We start from the raw sequence: 20,222 nt of genomic DNA, 5'->3' as shown, positions 1-20,222 counted from the left end.
CCAATGAGCAACATTTGTTTCCATTTTGTTTTGACTGCTAAAACCATACGAGGACGATCATACAAAACATATTAATGTAACCCATGGATTTGTTTTATTATTCAATCTATTCAAAAAAAATTAAAATTTTATAAATGAATATACTACACTCAGGGCATCAGATCCAACAGAAGTAGCACAAGGAGTTGATCTACAGATAGATCAATGGAAAGACAAAGAAGACTTTGAGGTAATTCACTTGGATGTTTACAAATTTGTTCTTGGCTTAAATTTCCTTAAAAAGATTAAAGTTTTTTTGGTTCCTTTTGCCGACTATATATGCATCTTGGATACTCAACAACACTAATGTATTGTGTCAGTGAGTCGATACATGAGAGGCGAAACGAAGGTACTTTCGACAATCCAACCGGAAAAGTGCTACGAAGACCCCCTTGGAAATTTTAAAGGTAAGACAAACTGATGTGAAGCCTGCTTAGTTATCAGTAAGGCTACCACCTAAGAGAGAGGTAGGTTGTGCATTGGACTTTGAGGGAAAAGTGTCGATGCAAATTGAACAACTGAGACAAGTAAATGCAATGAGTAAGGTACATCTCAAACACTTTGGTAGTATTTTTCATTTTGACTTGTTGGCTTGGCAAGGACATAAGGGCCCTATCAGTGTTCTGAAGTGGGTAAGCCGGTGTTAAATGTAGGGGTGTCAAAGACTATTTGTGAAGATTAAAGAAATCCTAATCGAGGCAAGTTAAAATTGGGGCAAGTAAGAGCGGTGAGCTCTTACAAACAAGCTATACCAAATAGGAAAAAAACGATTCGAGTTAAGAGACAATGGAAGCCAAGGAAATTGTTCCAAAGGGCGAAACTACCCGATAGAGAGAACAATCAGGAATCGGTCGTCGTTCCAAGATGTTGGAAAAATTCTGGTTTGAAAATGGTTTTCTTGCACAGAGTAAAAAAAATTGAAAACAACCTAGTTTGTGATATTTATAGCAATAAACCTTAACTGAATTAGTACTTGTGCTTTCGATTTAGTGAGCATTCTTGCTCTTGACTTTCAACCAAACAATCTTCTTTGCTATTCTCGTACCACAATCTGCTTCGATTGTGGGCTAAACAAATTGAACTAAAACACAGAACTAGAAAAAAATTCTCTCCTTTTTGAGGTGAAAATAAAAATTCTCTCTTCTTAATAGAAAATGGTAGAATTATTATTCTGGAAAATATATGTAATAGTTGAGAATAAATTCTCTCTATTTTTCAGTAGAATAACAATCTCTCAAAGTTGTATTAATAGCTCTACTGATGTCATCTATTTATAGGAAGGGAAGGTAAAGCCCTCGTTGGGTTATAATGGTTTATTTTAAATACAAAAACAACTTCCTACTTAGAATAGGACTAGGAGGATGACACACCCTAATATTCCTACTAGGGTTGCCGCCCCATTTATGTCCATAAGGGATTTTGGGGCCTTTCTCATATTGGGTCCAATTATGAGTACTTCTTGAGCCTTTTTGACTCAGTACTTTGTAATGTGATTCAACCCAATTTAATTTTTTATTTCCCAAAATGAACTTTAATATTTATTTATAAAACAATTTTTCATCCCTATTTTATCCACAACAAAATTTTGATGATTTTACCCCTGGTAAAATTTTGATGATTTTTCTCAAGGTAAAAATTTGAGAAAATATGTTTAAAATTTCACAAACTTATTCTTACGATATTTTTTAATAAATACATATAGGATTGCAATTGGATCATTTCTATTTTCATTTTCATTTTCATTTTCATTTTCATTTCCATTTCCACTTTTAGAAACCCACATTCATTTCCAAATGATTTCATTTCTCCATTTCAAAGAAAACCATAATCATTCCTGAATGTTTCTCATTTCTCTTTTCCTATTCATTTCTTTTATTTCTATTCAAATACATAATTCATTTCTGATGTCAACGAGCCAGCAGAGGGGCCAATTGGACATATATAGTTGAGGCTCAAATGATTTATAATTAAGTTTTAGTTTTTCACCTATTAATTAGAAACTCATTTAGTCACGAAGACATTCCACTATAGTATCGTGACTGAGCTCTCCCCTATTGACATACCATTATGAAAGCAACTACTCAAAACTCATCCAATGACCTTGTCATAAGTGTGTTACCCTCATAGGATGTCATTGATCTCTTTGGGATAATATTTGTTCTCCCAATATAATATTATTTTATCTCATGGTAACCATTACTTCTTGCTTCATGAAGAGTCAATCACTATCAAATAGTGATCAAGTCATCCATAACAAAAACAGACAACCAGTGGCCACATTTACTTTTCATCAACCATGTAATTCCAATTAGAGGATATCATTTACCCATGTTTTGGGCTATGAATTCCACTTTTGTGAATGACACTAATGCACCAGCTTTCAGTTCCTTATCTATTTGAACTCAGGTGTAACACCCCGTACCGGAGACCGTTGCCGAAGTCGAACACGAGGTGCTAACGGACTTAATTCCTTACTTAAACAGCTCATACAATTCATTTTTAAAATTTCCAGACGAGCTGTCTAACTGCATCATAGTCACTCTAAAAATCATATCTCGAGTTCAAAAACTCAAAATTCAATTCCGTAAATTTTTCCTGAAACTAGACTCATACATATATTTTCTAATTTTTTTCTAGAATTTTTGGTTGGGCCAATTAGTACAGTTTATTAGTTAAATTCTCCCCTGTTTCAGGGTTCGACTACTCTGACCTTCATGCATTACGACTTAGATATATCCCTGTACAGGGCTTCAATACTTATGCCGTTTGTTTCTAATGAAACTAGACTCAAAAAGGAATCTGTACATATAAATAATTACTTCTAATTATCTCTGGTTAATTTATGGTGAATTTCCAAAGTAAGAACAGGGGATCCAGAAATTGCTCTGTCCCTGTTTCACGAAAACTTAAACATCTCATAAAATACGGCTCATATGGTCTTTTCGTTTCTTTCATATGAAAATAGACTCATCAAGATTCGATTACATAATTTATTCATTATTTAATTCCATTTCTACTATGTTTAGTGATTTTTCAAACTCACATCACTGCTGCTGTCAGCATCTATTTTAAGGTAAATTTCACCTATTTCATAGTTTTCTATGAATCAACTAGTAATTTGACATACATTATTTCCAAGTATAATCACGATTAGCCATGACATACGTAGCACCAATAGGACCATGATTGGCCATTCCAATGGCTAATCATTACCAAACATTTCCACACCACTTAATAACCATATCATAAGACCATATATACAAAATGATCATAATGTTATACTCAAAATATACAAGCCATTTTCGCATGGCTATACGATTATACATTACCAAAAGATACTTAATTAACAACAAGGGTCAGCCCTATACATCTCATGTTTGTGAAATTGAATTCTCTAATTTGGAACTCATACATCATGATCAGATCGTAAATATTTGAATGATTTTAACAATGGTCTAAGCATGCCTACCGAGTTGCGTAGTCGAAATTTAAAATCAATCGTATTCTCAACGAGAGTGAGTTACTTACCTGGTTATCTTACAGTAGTAGCACATGTGATTAAAATAATTCCAACATGTATTATATGATTTCTCGTATGAACACTTATGGGTTTTCACCCTCAAATATTATGCTGGCACAAACATCCTTCGGAATCAAGCCCGATTCTTAGCACTGGCTCAAAAGCCCTTCGAGACCAAGCTCGGATTAGACCACTGGCTCAAAGGCCCTTCGGAACTAAGTCCGGTTATGACACTGGCTCTAAAGCCCTTCGAAACTAAGTTCGGTTATTAGCACTGGCTCAAAAGCCCTTCGAGACCAAGCTCGAATTTAGACCCCGATTAGCATTCACACATATATGCATATATATATATCATATCACATCTGGATATCATTCCTAATACTCGAATACAATTACAGCATGTTTACTAACCATACATCGTTCGATTCATTAATCCTAAACAAATAACATGATCCCGTTTCGTTAATCCACAAGATTTCCATAACCATTCGGCTACAAGTAAATACCTTACTTATTTATTTTATCATGTAATTCAAGTAGAATCGTCAGGTCACAAGTTAATTATTATGCTCATAGATAAATAATTGCCTTATTAAATCATAAGCTAAATTTCATTACTCAAAGACTTACCTTATATCCTACTGAACAAATCTCGGTTTAGCTATTCCGTGACTTTAGCTTTTCCTCTATCCGATGTTGCCCCTTTATGCTCTTGAGCTATGTTAAACAAGTTTAGTCATATTAAACCTTATCCATTCCTCTCATTTGATAATTACACTTTCATTCTAATGTGACACACATACACACACACACACAATTTTTTTCTTTACAAAACATTCGGCCAAATACAACTATGTTACAAGTCACAACTAAATTATTGATTAAATCAAGTTTACATAGCCTTATGTTCAATAAGCAATTAAGTCACACAAAGCATGAATTCTTCAATTAAACTTATCATTTTTAATTATCCAATTTTTTTAACAAAATCTAGCTAATAGCCGCATATATATACCTTTCACCAAGCTTGACTTAACTTATAATTATCTAAATTATTTAAATATTCAATAACAAACTCCTCATTTATCAAATACATATTCGGCAAGAACATGGTACTTATACTACATCAATTTTAAGCATATAAATTACTCAAACATAATCAAATTCACATTCGGTCTTGGTACATAATAAGGTAGCCGATTCTTTTCCCTTAGCACCGAATGCTCACATATGATTATTTGTATAGTTCAAACACTCATCTACCCTTGTTCATCTAAATTTAACATGAAACAACAACCATCACCTTTATTAATTACCATAGCCGAAATCCCTAATCATTCCCACAATCAAAAATTCAACATGGGTTACAAAAATAACTTGATATCTCATTCAAGATTAACCAAAATTTCAAAAATTAACATAAACTTCTTACCTTAATGTTAACTTAAGATGACCGAATGCCTTTCTCCCATCTTCCTTCTTACATTCGGCCAAGAAGAACCAAAAATTCAAGCTTTGTTTTCATCACCCTTCCTTTCCTTATTTTCATTACTTTTCCTTTTTATTTATTTATGTTATAAGATATAAGGCTACTAACTAATAATCAATACATATTATATGTATATAATCCCATCATGGCCGGCCACTACTTATCATAATGGAAATTTGACATGCAAACCCATCATTTTTATAACATGCATTAATAAGTCACTTCAACATTTGCCTAACACATTTCTAAATTTTCTCACATAAGTCCTATTTAATTATTTCGCATACAAATGACAAAAATTTAAGCATGAAACTTTCACACATGCCTTTTTCACATACAATAAACACCAAATTTAATGGTTAATTATTTTTACGACTCGGTTTTGTGGTCCCGAAACCACTTTCCGACTAAGGTCAAATTAGGGCTGCACAATTCTCCGTCACTTTAAGAAATTTTCGTCCCGAAAATCTTACCGGTAAATAAGTTTGGGTATTGTTCTTTCATAGAGTTCTCGGTTTCCCAAGTAGCTTCTTCGATTCCGTGTTTGAGCCATAACACCTTTACTAACGGAACCGTTTTGTTTCGCAACTCTTTCACTTCACGAGCTAGGATACGAATCGGTTCTTCTTCATTACTCATATTGGATTGAATTTCAACCTCGGAGGGATTAATTATGTGCGAAGGATCAGATCTGTAACGTCGAAGCATCGAAACATGAAAAACGTTGTGAATCTTTTCGAGATCAGGGGGTAAAATCAATCTATATGCCACTGGACCAACTCGTTCGGATATTTCATACGGCCCTATGAACCTCGGACTCAGTTTGCCCTTACGGCCAAATCTGAGTATCTTTTTCCAATGTGAAACTTTAAGAAACACTTTGTCTCCCACCTGATACTCAATATCTCTTCGTTTTAAATCCGCGTACGACTTCTGACGATCTGATGCTGCCTTTAGACTTTCACGAATTATTTTTACTTTCTGCTCAGCATCTTTAATCAAATCAACTCCGAAAATTTTACTTTCACCGAGCTCGGTCCAAAACAATGGTGGACGGCATTTACGACCGTACAAAGCCTCGTAAGGTGCCATCTTAATACTTGATTGAAAACTATTGTTGTAAGCGAATTCAATCAAAGGTAAATACCGCTCCCATGAACCACTAAACTCAAGGATGCAACATCTCAACATATCCTCGAGTATCTGAATTATCCGCTCAGATTGACCATCAGTCTGGGGATGAAAGGCGGTGCTAAAATGCAACTTGGTACCCAAAGCTTCTTGCAATTTCTTTCAAAATCGCGATGTGAATCTCGGATCTCTATCTGACACAATAGAAATTGGTACTCCATGTAACCTTACAATCTGGGATACATACATTTCAGCTAGCTTGCCAAGAGAATAATCCGTACGTACAGGGATAAAATGAGCCGACTTTGTCAGTCTATCAACAACAACCCAGATCGCATCTTTCTTGCTTGATGACAATGCCAATCCAGATACAAAATCCATCGTGACTCGATCCCACTTCTACTCGGGTATCATGATCGGCTGAAGTAATCCCGAAGGCACTTGGTGTTTCGCTTTCACTTGTTGACATATCAAACACTTCGAAACAAAGTCAGAAATGTCTCGTTTCATACCAGGCCACCAAAACTGACGTTTCAAATCATTGTACATTTTTGTACTACCCGGGTGGATAGACATTCGACTACTATGAGCCTCGCTCAAGATCATCGAAATAAGTTCTGAATTTCTTGGAACACACAAACGACTTCTGAACCTCAAACAATCGTCATCATCAATTTGAAACTCTGATTCCCTATTCGAAACACATTCAGCCCGTTTTGCGACCAATTCATCATCGACTTTCTGAGCTTCACGAATTTGATGAATCAACAATGGTTTGGCCTTTAATTCTGCTACTAACACATTATCGGATAGAACAGACAAGTGTACATTTATTGTTCGTAAAGCAAACAGTGATTTACGACTTAAAGCATCCGCAACCACATTAGCCTTTCCCGGGTGATAGTCAATGACAAGCTCATAATCTTTTAACAACTCGAGCCAATGTCTTTGTCGCAGATTCAAATCTCTTTGAGTCATCAAATATTTGAGACTTTTGTGATCCGAAAATACATGGCACTTCTCACCAAATAAGTAATGTCGCCATATTTTCAAAGCGAATACGATGGCAGCTAATTCGAGATCATGGGTTGGATAAATTTTCTCATGTGGCTTCAATTGCCTCGACACATAAGCTACAACTCGACCTTCTTACATCAATACACAACCCAACCCAAGTAAGGATGCATCACTGTAAATGACAAACTCTTTGCCTGATTCGGGCTGCACTAGTACTGGAGCTTCAGTCAAATAAGTTTTTAGTTGATCGAAACTTTTCTGACATTTTTCTGTCCGTTCAAACTTAACATCTTTCTGAAGTAGTTTCGTCATTGGTGTGGCTATCATCGAGAAACCCTTTACAAACCGTCTGTAGTAACCGGCAAGTCCCAAAAAGCTCTGAACCTCAGTAATATTTCTCAGAGGCTTCTAGTTAAGTATGGCTGAAATTTTGCTCGGATCAACTCGAATACCCGATGTAGATACCACATGACCCAAGAAGCTAACCTCTCTTAACCAGAACTCACACTTACTGAACTTAGCATATAACTGCTTATCCCGTAAAATCTGCAACACTAATCCCAGGTGTTCAGCAAGACCGGTTTCATTTCTCGAATAGACCAAAATATCATCGATAAACACAACTACAAACCGATCCAAAAACGGTCTGAAAATTCGATTCATCAAATCCATAAATACCACAGGGGCATTAGTGAGCCCAAACGGCATCACTAAGAACTCGTAGTGACCGTATCTCGTTCTGAAAGCAGTTTTGGGTATATCCGAATCTCGAATTCGCAACTGATAATAGCCTGATCTCAAATCTATCTTTGAAAACACTGAGGCTCCCTTTAGTTGATCAAACAAATCATCAATACGCGGTAACAGATATTTATTCTTTATTGTCACTTTATTCAGCTGACGATAGTCGATGCACAACCTTATGGTTCCGTCCTTCTTTTTCACAAACAATACTGGTGCACCCCAAGGTGAAAAACTCGGTCGAGCAAAACCTCTATCCGTCAACTCTTGCAACTGAGTTTTCAATTCTTTCAATTCCGTTGGTGCCATACGATACGGAGCTATCGAAATTGGAGTGGTACCAGGTACTAGTTCGATGCCGAATTCAACCTCACGAACGGGTGGTAATCCTGGTAACTCCTCAAGGAAAACATCTGAATACTCACAAACCACTGGCACTGACTCAAGTCTCTTTTCTGACTCTTTGCTATCAAGTACGTACGCAAGATATGTTTCACGTCCCTTTCTCACATATTTCTGAGCCAACATCAAATATATTATTGCTGGCAATGCATTCAAGTTAGTAGACTCAACTCGAATTATTTCATTATTTACACATCTCAAATCAATAGTTTTTCTTTTGCAAGTCACTACTGCATCATGTACGGTCAACCAATCCATACCAAGGATAACATCAAATTCATCAAACGGTAAAAGCATCAAATCGGTCGGAAAACAAGAACCTCGGATTACTAGGGGACATTTCTTACACACCTTATCAACAAGCACATAATGACCCAAGGGATTCGACACTCTAACAACGAACTCAGTAGACTCAACAGGTAAAGTCTTACTGGATGCTAAAGTCTCACATATATAGGAATGAGTAGAACCAGGGTCAATCAAAGCAATCACATCAGTATCAAAGAGAGTGAATGTACCGGTAATAACATCAGGCGAAGAAGCATCCTCGCGTGCACGTATAACATAAGCTCTAGCAGGGGCACGAGCCTCAGATCTGGTGGTAACATCTCTAGATCCTCTCTGACTGCCACTAGCATTCCCCGCATTTTTAGATGGTCTACCTCGAGCAGTAGTAGCACCCGGTTTCCCACTCTGATTTACATTCTGTTCAGACAGTCTTGGGCAATCCTTGATAAAGTGGTCAGCTGATCCGCACTTATAACAGGAGCGGTCATGGAATCTACAACTCCCCGAATGCCATTTACTGCAATACTGGCACTCCGTCCTGTCCCGACGATCATTTCCAACACTGGCAACCGAAGTGACTCGCGTACTCACAGGGGTCGATCATGATCTCGTCTGGAAAAGCCCAAAGTGTCTTTAGATCGGCCTGGATCACTTTTAAATTTCTTCGATGATTGTTGAAAGGGCTTTCCCGAGGACCTCTTACGAAATTCTCTTACTTCCACTTCAGCTTTTTTTTTCTCCTTATTGAGCTCTTCGGCTTTGCAAGCTCGTTCAACAAGTACTACAAATTCTCTAATTTCAAGAATGCCAACATACAGTTTTATATCTTCATTCAACCCGTCCTCGAAGCGTTTACACATGATAGCCTCGGATGAAACACATTCTCGAGTGTATTTACTAAGTCTAACAAACTTTCGCTCATAATCAGTAACTGACATAGAACCCTGCTTAAGCTCAAGAAATTCTTTCCGTTTCTGATCGATGAATCTTTGACTGATATATTTCTTGCGGAACTCAGTTTGAAAGAATTCCCAAGTAACCCGTTCTCTCGGCACGACGGAAACCAAAGTATTCCACCAATAGTAGGCAGAATCACGTAATAGAGATATAGCACATTTTAAACATTCATCAGGTGTGCACGATAATTCATCGAACACACGAACGGTATTATCAAGCCAAAACTCAGCCTGCTCAGCATCATCACTGTCAGTAGCCTTGAACTCAATAGCCCCATGCTTCCGAATCCTATCAACCAGGGGCTTGTTCAACCTCGACGGGTCAACTCCAGGAGATATTACAGGTGCAGGGTTTGTATTAGTCGGGGGTGGGGGTTGTGGGACAGCCGTATTAGTTCGAATATACTGATTGAACCAATCATTCATCATGCTATAAAAAGCCTGCCTAGCTTCATCATTCTGATTACTAGAAATAGGTTGAGAGTCCACCGGCGCCGTCCCATGTGCGAGAGTAGGCGCTACACTCTCAACATCATCAGCTACCGCTCGGTTGGGATCAGGATCCATTACGATAAATATTTAACTGTCAGAAATCACCACACTATCCGATAAACACATAACGGCATGTATAGCTATTCCCCTACGTATTACGGTAGTCCTAGAATCAACTAAACCGTGGCTCTGATACCAATTAAATGTAACACCCCGTACCCGAGACCGTTGCCGAAGTCGAACACGAGGTGCTAACGGACTTAATTCCTTACTTAAACAGCTCATACAATTCATTTTTAAAATTTCCAGACGAGCTGGCTAACTGCATCACAGTCACTCTAAAAATCATATCTCGAGTTCAAAAACTCAAAATCCAATTCCGTAAATTTTTCCTGAAACTAGACTCATACATATATTTACTAATTTTTTTATAGAATTTTTAGTCTGGCCAATTAGTACAGTTTATTAGTTAAATTCTCCCCTGTTTCAGGGTTCGACTACTCTGACCTTCATGCATTACGACTTAGATATCTCCCTGTACAGGGCTTCAATACTTATCCCGTTTGTTTCTAATGAAACTAGACTCAAAAATGAATCTGTACATATAAAGAATGACTTCTAATTATCTCTGGTTAATTTATGGTGAATTTCCAAAGTAAGAACAGGGGATCCAGAAATCGCTCTGGCCCTGTTCCACGAAAACTTAAACATCTCATAAAATACGGCTCATATGGTCTTTTCGTTTCTTTCATATGAAAATAGACTCATAAATATTCGATTACATAATTTATTCATTATTTAATTCCATTTCTACTATTTTTAGTGATTTTTCAAACTCACATCACTGCTGCTGTCAGCATCTATTTTAAGGTAAATTTCACCTATTTCATAGTTTTCTATGAATCAACTAGTAATTTGACATACATTATTTCCAAGTATAATCACGATTAGCCATGACATACGTAGCACCAATAGGACCATGATTGGCCATTCCAATGGCTAATCATTACCAAACATTTCCACACCACTTAATAACCATATCATAAGACCATATATACAAAATGATCATAATGTTATACTCAAAATATACAAGCCATTTTCGCATGGCTATACGATTATACATTACCAAAAGATACTTAATTAACAACAAGGGTCAGCCTTATACATCTCATGTTTGTGAAATTGAATTCTCTAATTTGGAACTCATACATCATGATCAGATCGTAAATATTTGAATGATTTTAACAATGGTCTAAGCATGCCTACCGAGTTGCGTAGTCGAAATTTAAAATCAATCGTATTCTCAACGAGAGTGAGTTACTTACCTGGTTATCTTACAGTAGTAGCACATGTGATTAAAATAATTCCAACATGTATTATATGATTTCTCGTACGAACACTTATGGGTTTTCACCCTCAAATATTATGCTGGCACAAACATCCTTCGGAATCAAGCCCGATTCTTAGCACTGGCTCAAAAGCCCTTCGAGACCAAGCTCGGATTAGACCACTGGCTCAAAGGCCCTTCGGAACTAAGTCCGGTTATGACACTGGCTCTAAAGCCCTTCGAAACTAAGTTCGGTTATTAGCACTGGCTCAAAAACCCTTCGAGACCAAGCTCGGATTTAGACCCCGATTAGCATTCACACATATATGCATATATATATCGTATCACATCTGGATATCATTCCTGATACTCGAATACAATTACAGCATGTTTACTAACCATACATCGTTCGATTCATTAATCCTAAACAAATAACATGATCCCGTTTCGTTAATCCACAAGATTTCCCTAACCATTCGGCTACAAGTAAATACCTTACTTATTTATTTTATCATGTAATTCAAGTAGAATCGTCAGGTCACAAGTTAATTATTATGCTCATAGATAAATAATTGCCTTATTAAATCATAAGCTAAATTTCATTACTCAAAGACTTACCTTATATCCTTCTGAACAAATCTCGGTTTAGCTATTCCGTGACTTTAGCTTTTCCTCTATCCGATGTTGCCCCTTTATGCTCTTGAGCTATGATAAACAAGTTTAGTCATATTAAACCTTATCCATTCCTCTCATTTGATAATTACACTTTCATTCTAATGTGACACACATACACACACACACACAATTTTTTCTTTACAAAACATTCGGCCAAATACAACTATGTTACAAGTCACAACTAAATTATTGATTAAATCAAGTTTACATAGCCTTATGTTCAATAAGCAATTAAGGCACACAAAGCATGAATTCTTCAATTAAACTTATCATTTTTAATTATCCAATTTTTTTAACAAAATCTAGCTAATAGCCGCATATATATACCTTTCACCAAACTTGACTTAACTTATAATTATCTAAATTATTTAAATATTCAATAACAAACTACTCCTTTATCAAATACATATTCGGCAAGAACATGGTACTTATACTACATCAATTTTAAGCATATAAATTACTCAAACATAATCAAATTCACATTCGGTCTTGGTACATAATAAGGTAGCCGATTCTTTTCCCTTAGCACCTAATGCTCACATATGATTATTTGTATAGTTCAAACACTCATCTACCCTTGTTCATCTAAATTTAACATGAAACAACAACCATCACCTTTATTAATTACCATAGCCGAAATCCCTAATCATTCCCACAATAAAAAATTCAACATGGGTTACAAAATAACTTGATATCTCATTCAAGATTAACCAAAATTTCAAAAATTAACATAAAATTCTTACCTTAATGTTAACTTAAGATGACCGAATGCCTTTCTCCCATCTTCCTCTTTACATTCGGCCAAGAAGAACCAAAAATTCAAGCTTTGTTTTCATCACCCTTCCTTTCCTTATTTTCATTACTTTTCCTTTTTATTTATTTATGTTATAAGATATAAGGCTACTAACTAATAATTAATACATATTATATGTATATAATCCCATCATGGCCGGCCACTACTTATCATAATGGAAATTTGACATGCAAACCCATCATTTTTATAACATGCATTAATAAGTCACTTCAACATTTGCCTAACACATTTCTAAATTTTCTCACATAAGTCCTATTTAATTATTTCGCATACAAATGACAAAAATTTAAGCATGAAACTTTCACACATGCCTTTTTCACATACAATAAACACAAAATTTAATGGTTAATTATTTTTACGACTCGGTTTTGTGGTCCCGAAACCACTTTCCGACTAAGGTCAAATTAGGGTTGTCACATCAGGCTTTTAATTACATCAAAGTGTACGAGTCACGCATACACAATCCACCATGCACTTAAGGTTTAGGGTTGTCACACTATGGAAGTAACAAGTGAATAAATCCATAAACAGATTCTGGATCTATTCTGCTTAGGTCCTGTCTGAGGTACTGTTAGTCAAATCAGTCACATCTATGTCTTTATCTTCTAGAAGTCATCTGCTCTGATGCCTAAGACAAGGCATCTCCCCAATTGAACTTGACACACGACATATTAATATTTCAATTGGTTTGCTCATTTCTGATTAGACTAAGGACATGTTTAAGTTTGTCTACTAATAAAAGTTATCTTTCCATACTACAATCCAACCACGTAATATCACTTAGTATTAGTATAAACAATAGACAACCAATGAGCAACATTTGCTTCTAATTTGCTTTATATGAAAAAATAATTTGAGGAAAATAATACAAAATATATTAATGTAATTTACGAATAATTTTATTAATCAATCTGTTCGAAAAAATTACAAGTGTACTTAGACGAAAATACTACAGTTAGGGCACCAGATCTAACACAAGATGAGTCCAACCAGTGTCATTCTGAGGACACAAAGAGGGCGTTACGAGATTGGGTGAGGGAGAATGTCACAGGCCACGGATCAAAGTCCATGACCATTGTACACAAAATGCCCCATAGAGGTCAACTTATTAAATGATGCTCATTTGACCCATATGAACTATCCCGATTTGTGAAACCCATGGAGAAGCTCATCTAGTTAAAGCCTTGGTGGCTCAGTGAAACACTCCAGTAAAACTAGAGTTTCCAAGGTAAATAGTGTAAATCTAAAGGGATAAGATTGTATAGAGTTTAAATCCCTTAGGACTCTCAATGGTAGATAGGCTCTAATCTTAAACATCGATGTAACTCAATCTGTACTGTTAATTTTGGAGGAGTTCACCTATAAATAGAAGCCTCCCTCTTCATTTGTATTCATCGCATTGTATTCATTTATTCTTGAATTAAGAATATATTGAGAGCATTTACTTAAACATCTTGTGTGTATCACTTTCCTGTGACTTTTTAGTTCTCTCGTTGCTCTTTTGTTTCAAGTTGCTTCTGCTATAGTTTTTGGTGCCTTAGAGAATTTTCAAAAGAATTCTCACTTTTCAAGTGTTAGGCTGACTTAGGCAGATTTGAAGGAAAGAAATCACCTGTCTAAGGCTGCACGATTTGTCAAACTAAAGTTCTAGTCCTGTGACACATGTACTTGGTAACTTATACATATTTGGTATATAATTTTTTTTGGGGACTTAACTAGCACATAAATTTGAAAGTTGTAAGTCAACTTCGTACCTTTTTAGGTACCTAGCTAACATAGTTAAAAGACTCTAACATAGCACTTACAAGTTATGATTAATATCATGATGAAAATGGTAGCCTCACATTTTGACATGTGCTAAAAATAAAAATAAAAATTTATTAAAAAATTTTGCCACGTGCCAAAATGTGATGATGTCACCTGTTATCATGATATTGGTCATAAGTACCATCTCAGCATATTTTAACTGTATTAATTAGGTACCTTAAAAAAGTACCAATTAACTTACAATTTCTAAATTTAAGTAACAATTAGATAAAAAAATATTTAAATACTAAATAGATATAAATTATCAAGTTTACCTATATATTAACCCTTGATATAATTGCAGCAAAAGGATCCCTTTTAAGTCTATTATAAAAATAAGAAGAAAAAAGAAAGCAAAGAAAATTAGAAAAATTCCAAAAATAATAAAGAAGAGGGGGTGGGGGTTAGACTTGTTAGCTGCAGAAAAAAAAGGGAACAACGCCTCTTTTCTCGTTGGAAAGGCCTTTCAATGCCTTGGAAAATAAATAATAATATTATTATTAAATTATAATAGTTATGTATAATAACAATTTGCATGTGTGTATTGATTAAAAGATAAATCTGGATTAGCTAAATTTTAGTCTTGCTTTTTTCCCTTTCACACATGTTTCCATTGGTGTAGCTGTGGAGTCAGTCAAAGCTACTTTCACCACACATAATTCATCACTCAAAGTTTACATCCAAGTTGTATTACATATGTGTGTATGTGTGTGACTAAAGCTAAGCTACAAGTTTTCATTAAGGATTAGCTTGCCCCCATGCTCCAATTAGCCATGATAATCGAGTGTACCAGCTTCTTCTTTTTCTGCTCTTCTTTTTTTGTCTTCGCCAAATATTTCTAAACAACTTTAATACCCAACAAAAGAAATACAAAATTAGAGTAACATCTACATATCCCAAAGTCAAAAAGTAATAGTTCCCATAATTAATTACCATTTTGTCATATTAAAAGGAATTATTAAATTTGAACCCTTAAATTTATATCTTTCACATTAGAGATACGTCCATGTAGTGTTTGGTTAGGCCTCCTTTGGATGCTAAGGCATCCCACTGCATTGGAATCCCAAATCAAATATTTCACTGAAACACAGTTTTAGGTGTTCTCCTTTGGTACACCATCAATTCAGTGATTCAATCTCACTGGATATCAAAATTTTGATTCAATCCACTGAAACCCAATAAGGGGAATAATTATTCTTACATTCCTTTGATTTTTTATATTATTTGTTTTAATTTTGATATAAATATAATTTAATTATTATTTGATGCTGCATAATTTTATTATATATTATTATTTAGTATAAATACTTTTTTAATAATTTACCTTTTCAATATAAATATAATTTTAATAAATTTTAGTATAATTTAGCACAACCATAATCATATTATTTAATTAAATATAATTTTTGACAATTTATTATATATTAATATTTTTTCCATTTAATATCTTTAATAGTTATTTTTTATTCTCACTTCACCACTACAACTATATTTAAATATAAACATATATCTTACTATTGATTTTAATCACACTAATTTAGTACATAATCTCACCACTACAATATCCATTATCATCGCTACTACTGCTTTTAGGGAAAGTTCAATTGAGGTTGAAATGTGCAGTATAAAAGTGCTTTCAAAAAGTCTGACTCGATATTTAAGTATTTAGTATTACTATCAAAAAGTACTTTTGAGAAAATAAAATATTTATTTTAGACATGATGTTATAAAGTAATAAAATATATATATTTAGATTATATTTAATTTAATTAATATTATGGTATATGGAATATATAAACTTAAATTATAATTAAAATAATTTATTTAGTATTTTATATTATTATATATGGAATATATAAACTCAAATTTGTCAATATTATGATATATTTCTTTTGGTACTTTTCATGTCTGATTTATAGTCCTTGTTCGAGGTTCATACCTACCCCTCCCAACAATGTTGTCTCCAAGGCTCAAACATCGTTCTCTCCTTAGAAGTGCATTGTGCCTTGTCACTGAACAAATGCTGGTAAAAAATGTGGGAAGAGAGTCTTTTGAACAATTATGTGACCATCCCAACAAGACAAGGCAAGTTGAGAACGATCCTCTATGGTGAAGGTGACGCAACAACGCATCACGGAACCAATAATCACGCTCTAATTACATACTCTCAGTTCATCAACTAGACTTGAAATCCTGTCTCTTTTAAACTAAAGGATATAAAGGTACGAGCCTATAGAACATATTTTGTTCAAATAAGGTCGTGTTAATATTATGATATATGAAATATATAAACTTAAATTATAATAAAATTTATGATTGACTTAAATGTAAAGTATCATTATTTCCACGTGTTATTATTATTACCATAACACCATGTTATTATTGTTTTGGTATTAACAAATATTCAATTTAAATTATAGTGCAAATATAATAAAATAATTTATGATAACTCATTGTTAATATTATAATATATGAAGTATAAATTTTGAATAATTTTTAAGTAATTAATATAATTTTTTTTAAATTTATTTTGAATATAAAAATTATATTTAAAATTTATAGCTAATATAAATAAGGGGTAAATTTATAATTTGATACCCAAATTGGCTTTTGAAAAGCTAAAAACTAGAATTTTGAAATTTTTTTAGTTGGTTTAAAAAGCCAATTTGAAAAGATGATTTGGCTTGAAAATATGTTTTTGGCTTCAAAAGCACTTTTAAAATACAACAATAAGCACCCACTTAATCTCATAGGAACCTATCTCATCATCCACAAAAAAATTCTAAAATAAAAGTATAATATAAAAATTATCGAAATAATAAAATAAAAGTGCAGGTTAAGATTGGCATGGCGTTGTTTGGTCAGGAATGATGGTTGGTTGCTAGGTAACTGGTGCAAGTGGTTGAGTCTGTGTTTCGTTTGAAGGAAGCTCTAGGTTAGGTGATCGCCTTAAACGTGTTATTGTTTGTAGTAAAAATAACACACTAAAGATATAAGAAACTAAATCAGCGGTGTCCACAAGCGTAGGTCAAACTGTAATATAGTAAAGTTTACAACAAAACATTGGTAAGTATTGAAAGGATCGTGCCCAATGGATTGCAGATTGGAGAAACTATTATTAAATTAATTACAGATAATAGTTACTAATCTAATCGAGTCACGAATTAGTAGTGTTAATACAAATTAATAGTTTAATTAAATTAATAAACCTAGATTAACCTAATGAAATTTCCTATTCCTAGTGTCGACAATGTGAGCCTCTAGCCTATACTCAATTAAACCCCTAATTATCTAATTAAATAATTAATTATCCTAGATTGAGTTATTTATCTCCCTTAGAAAGAATGCCTTTCTGGTCTTTTTTTTTACTAAGGATTACCACCTCAGTCACCCTTCTAGTCTCTTCCTAAGTATACGGATACCCTTCCGATCTCACCGCTTGGCACAAGCTATACATGACAAGATACGCTTCCAATCTCACCTATCTCAATACTCTACTATGGGCGTCACTCCGTAATATACTAAGTACTTTTGAATAAATACCCAATTTTAGATAAATAATCACTTAGCAAATAAATTAGTTTATTAGTCGAGTCATGCGAGATATGAAATAAGCACAATAATTTATTCAATTATTCATACAAACACTAATTGATCAGAGAAACAAAAATATAAATAAAAAATAAGATATAAGAGAAAGCTCATGAATATATATTGAAGTGCGGTGCCGGAGCAGTCTTTGCTCACAATTGTCTTCACATCGAAATAGAAAACTTCTGACTACACGAACATGAAAAGAAAATACTAAGAAAACTGAATAGGAAAAATTGTTTGTCTAACTCTACACACTCATTCTAGTGACCCTAAGGTTGCTTCTATAGGAAATGGGCTACTTAATGACGCCTCAACACTAGAACACTTAGATACCAATAAATACAATATTTTAATAAATGCTAAGGTCCAAATATGAAAATAGCCCAAAAGTGTCATCCAAAGAATCAATCATATTTTGGCCTGCCTTTGTCGCGTCGTCGTGATATGGGAAGTCTCCTCGTCATGACATCACCACCGTGATATCCTTTCCATAATCGTCGTGTTGTCATGATGAGAGGAAGCTTCTTATCACAACATCAAATGTGTTTTCGGCCTTGGCAACTTTGTTGTTCTATCGAGCTCCCTTGCCTCGCGACCCGATCATCATCTCTTGTATTCTTGGACTTGAATTAGCATCATACACACTTAAATAGCCCATTAGTCACTTACAAGGCCAAATTCAGCCTTACAAGTCACCGAAACGGTAAAAAATATGTAAAAATACTTATTTTATTAATATTTCATTCTTGACCTACTAATACTAAATATGCAATACTTAATTATAAAAGTGCTAGAAAACAAGCTCGTAAAGTGCAGAAATGACCTAAAATAACTACTACATTTGACGCCAGGTCATTAGAGTTTGTTAGGTTAATAGGAGTTTTAGTTAAAGAATAAGCCATGGTTCTATCCACGTTCACCGCACCAATTGTTGATATTGGTGTTCAACAAGGGAGGAGACGATGGTGGAGATAAGGGGGCCGATTCACCTGAGTCAGGCGAAGAGCCAAAGTAAGTAGCATGTGAAGGAAGAAAAAAGGTTGTGATGCTAGGGAATAAAGCTTAAGAGAGATGAAACTTGAAAGCTAGGGGAAGAGATCCTTTTATCATCATGCCCTGGGGTATTTATAAGGGGAGTTCCCATGCCTGGTAGTGTCACATCACCGACAGTATAGGTGGAGGCCTTTTCTTGTGGTTGTTCAAGTTGCTGATTTATTATATGTTGGTTGCCATCAAGTGAGGGTCTGTTCTAACATTCCTTTTGCTAAGGTAGTAAGAGGTTGTTATGTCTTATTAGTCCCTTCATATGGATGAAAGCATACCCACTGATTGTGGATAGCCTAATGGGGAGTCCGTTATTAGTAGGTGGCATGATGGAGGTGGGAAAGATGTACGTGGTTCGCCAATGGATGATTATCCAGGTGGTGTAAGACAAAAGGCCAGCCGTGGGTGTTTCTCAGGTTGTTTCTCCTGTTGTCGTGTGTCTAAATCGTGTAGGTATAACAATTTTATAATTTTTTATTTTAGCCATTATTTTCTTTATTTTTTTTGAGTTAATATAACTAATTTGATATTTTAAGTCAAATTAAGTTAAATTTATGATTTTTTTCGTGAACAGTGTTGGCATGAACATAAAATTTGTACAGTCCAAAAATAGTTTTAATCATTAAGCTCAAAAATTTTACTCAATTATTTGCAGAAAACTATCGTGTTTTTCAATCATTATGCCATCATATGAAAATAATATATTGAAAAACATGATAGCTTGCTGCAAGTATAGGCTAATTGTTCAATATCATGTTCAGTCACGAATTGATCAAACAATGAAATAGAAATGAAAACAAAAAGAGTAAAAAGATATTTTGAACACAATCATTTGTTAATGCAATTTGGAAACAATCCTACTCTATAGAGCTTCGTCCAGTGAATGG

At 34.5% G+C, this 20,222-nt stretch overlaps 1 non-coding gene across 1 annotated transcript; it reads right to left on the bottom strand.

Moving 5' to 3' along the window:
* Positions 1 to 16,742: 16,742 nt before the first annotated feature.
* Positions 16,743 to 16,959, bottom strand: LOC121203931 (small nucleolar RNA U3). The gene has a single exon (XR_005898864.1). It is a non-coding gene; the product is annotated as a small nucleolar RNA U3 (small nucleolar RNA).
* Between the last annotated feature and the right edge of the window lie 3,263 nt (positions 16,960 to 20,222).

The sequence above is a fragment of the Gossypium hirsutum genome, chromosome A07 (genome assembly GCF_007990345.1).
Source record: "Gossypium hirsutum isolate 1008001.06 chromosome A07, Gossypium_hirsutum_v2.1, whole genome shotgun sequence".
NCBI lineage: Eukaryota > Viridiplantae > Streptophyta > Magnoliopsida > Malvales > Malvaceae > Gossypium > Gossypium hirsutum.
This window is presented reverse-complemented; position numbering and strand designations above follow the sequence as displayed.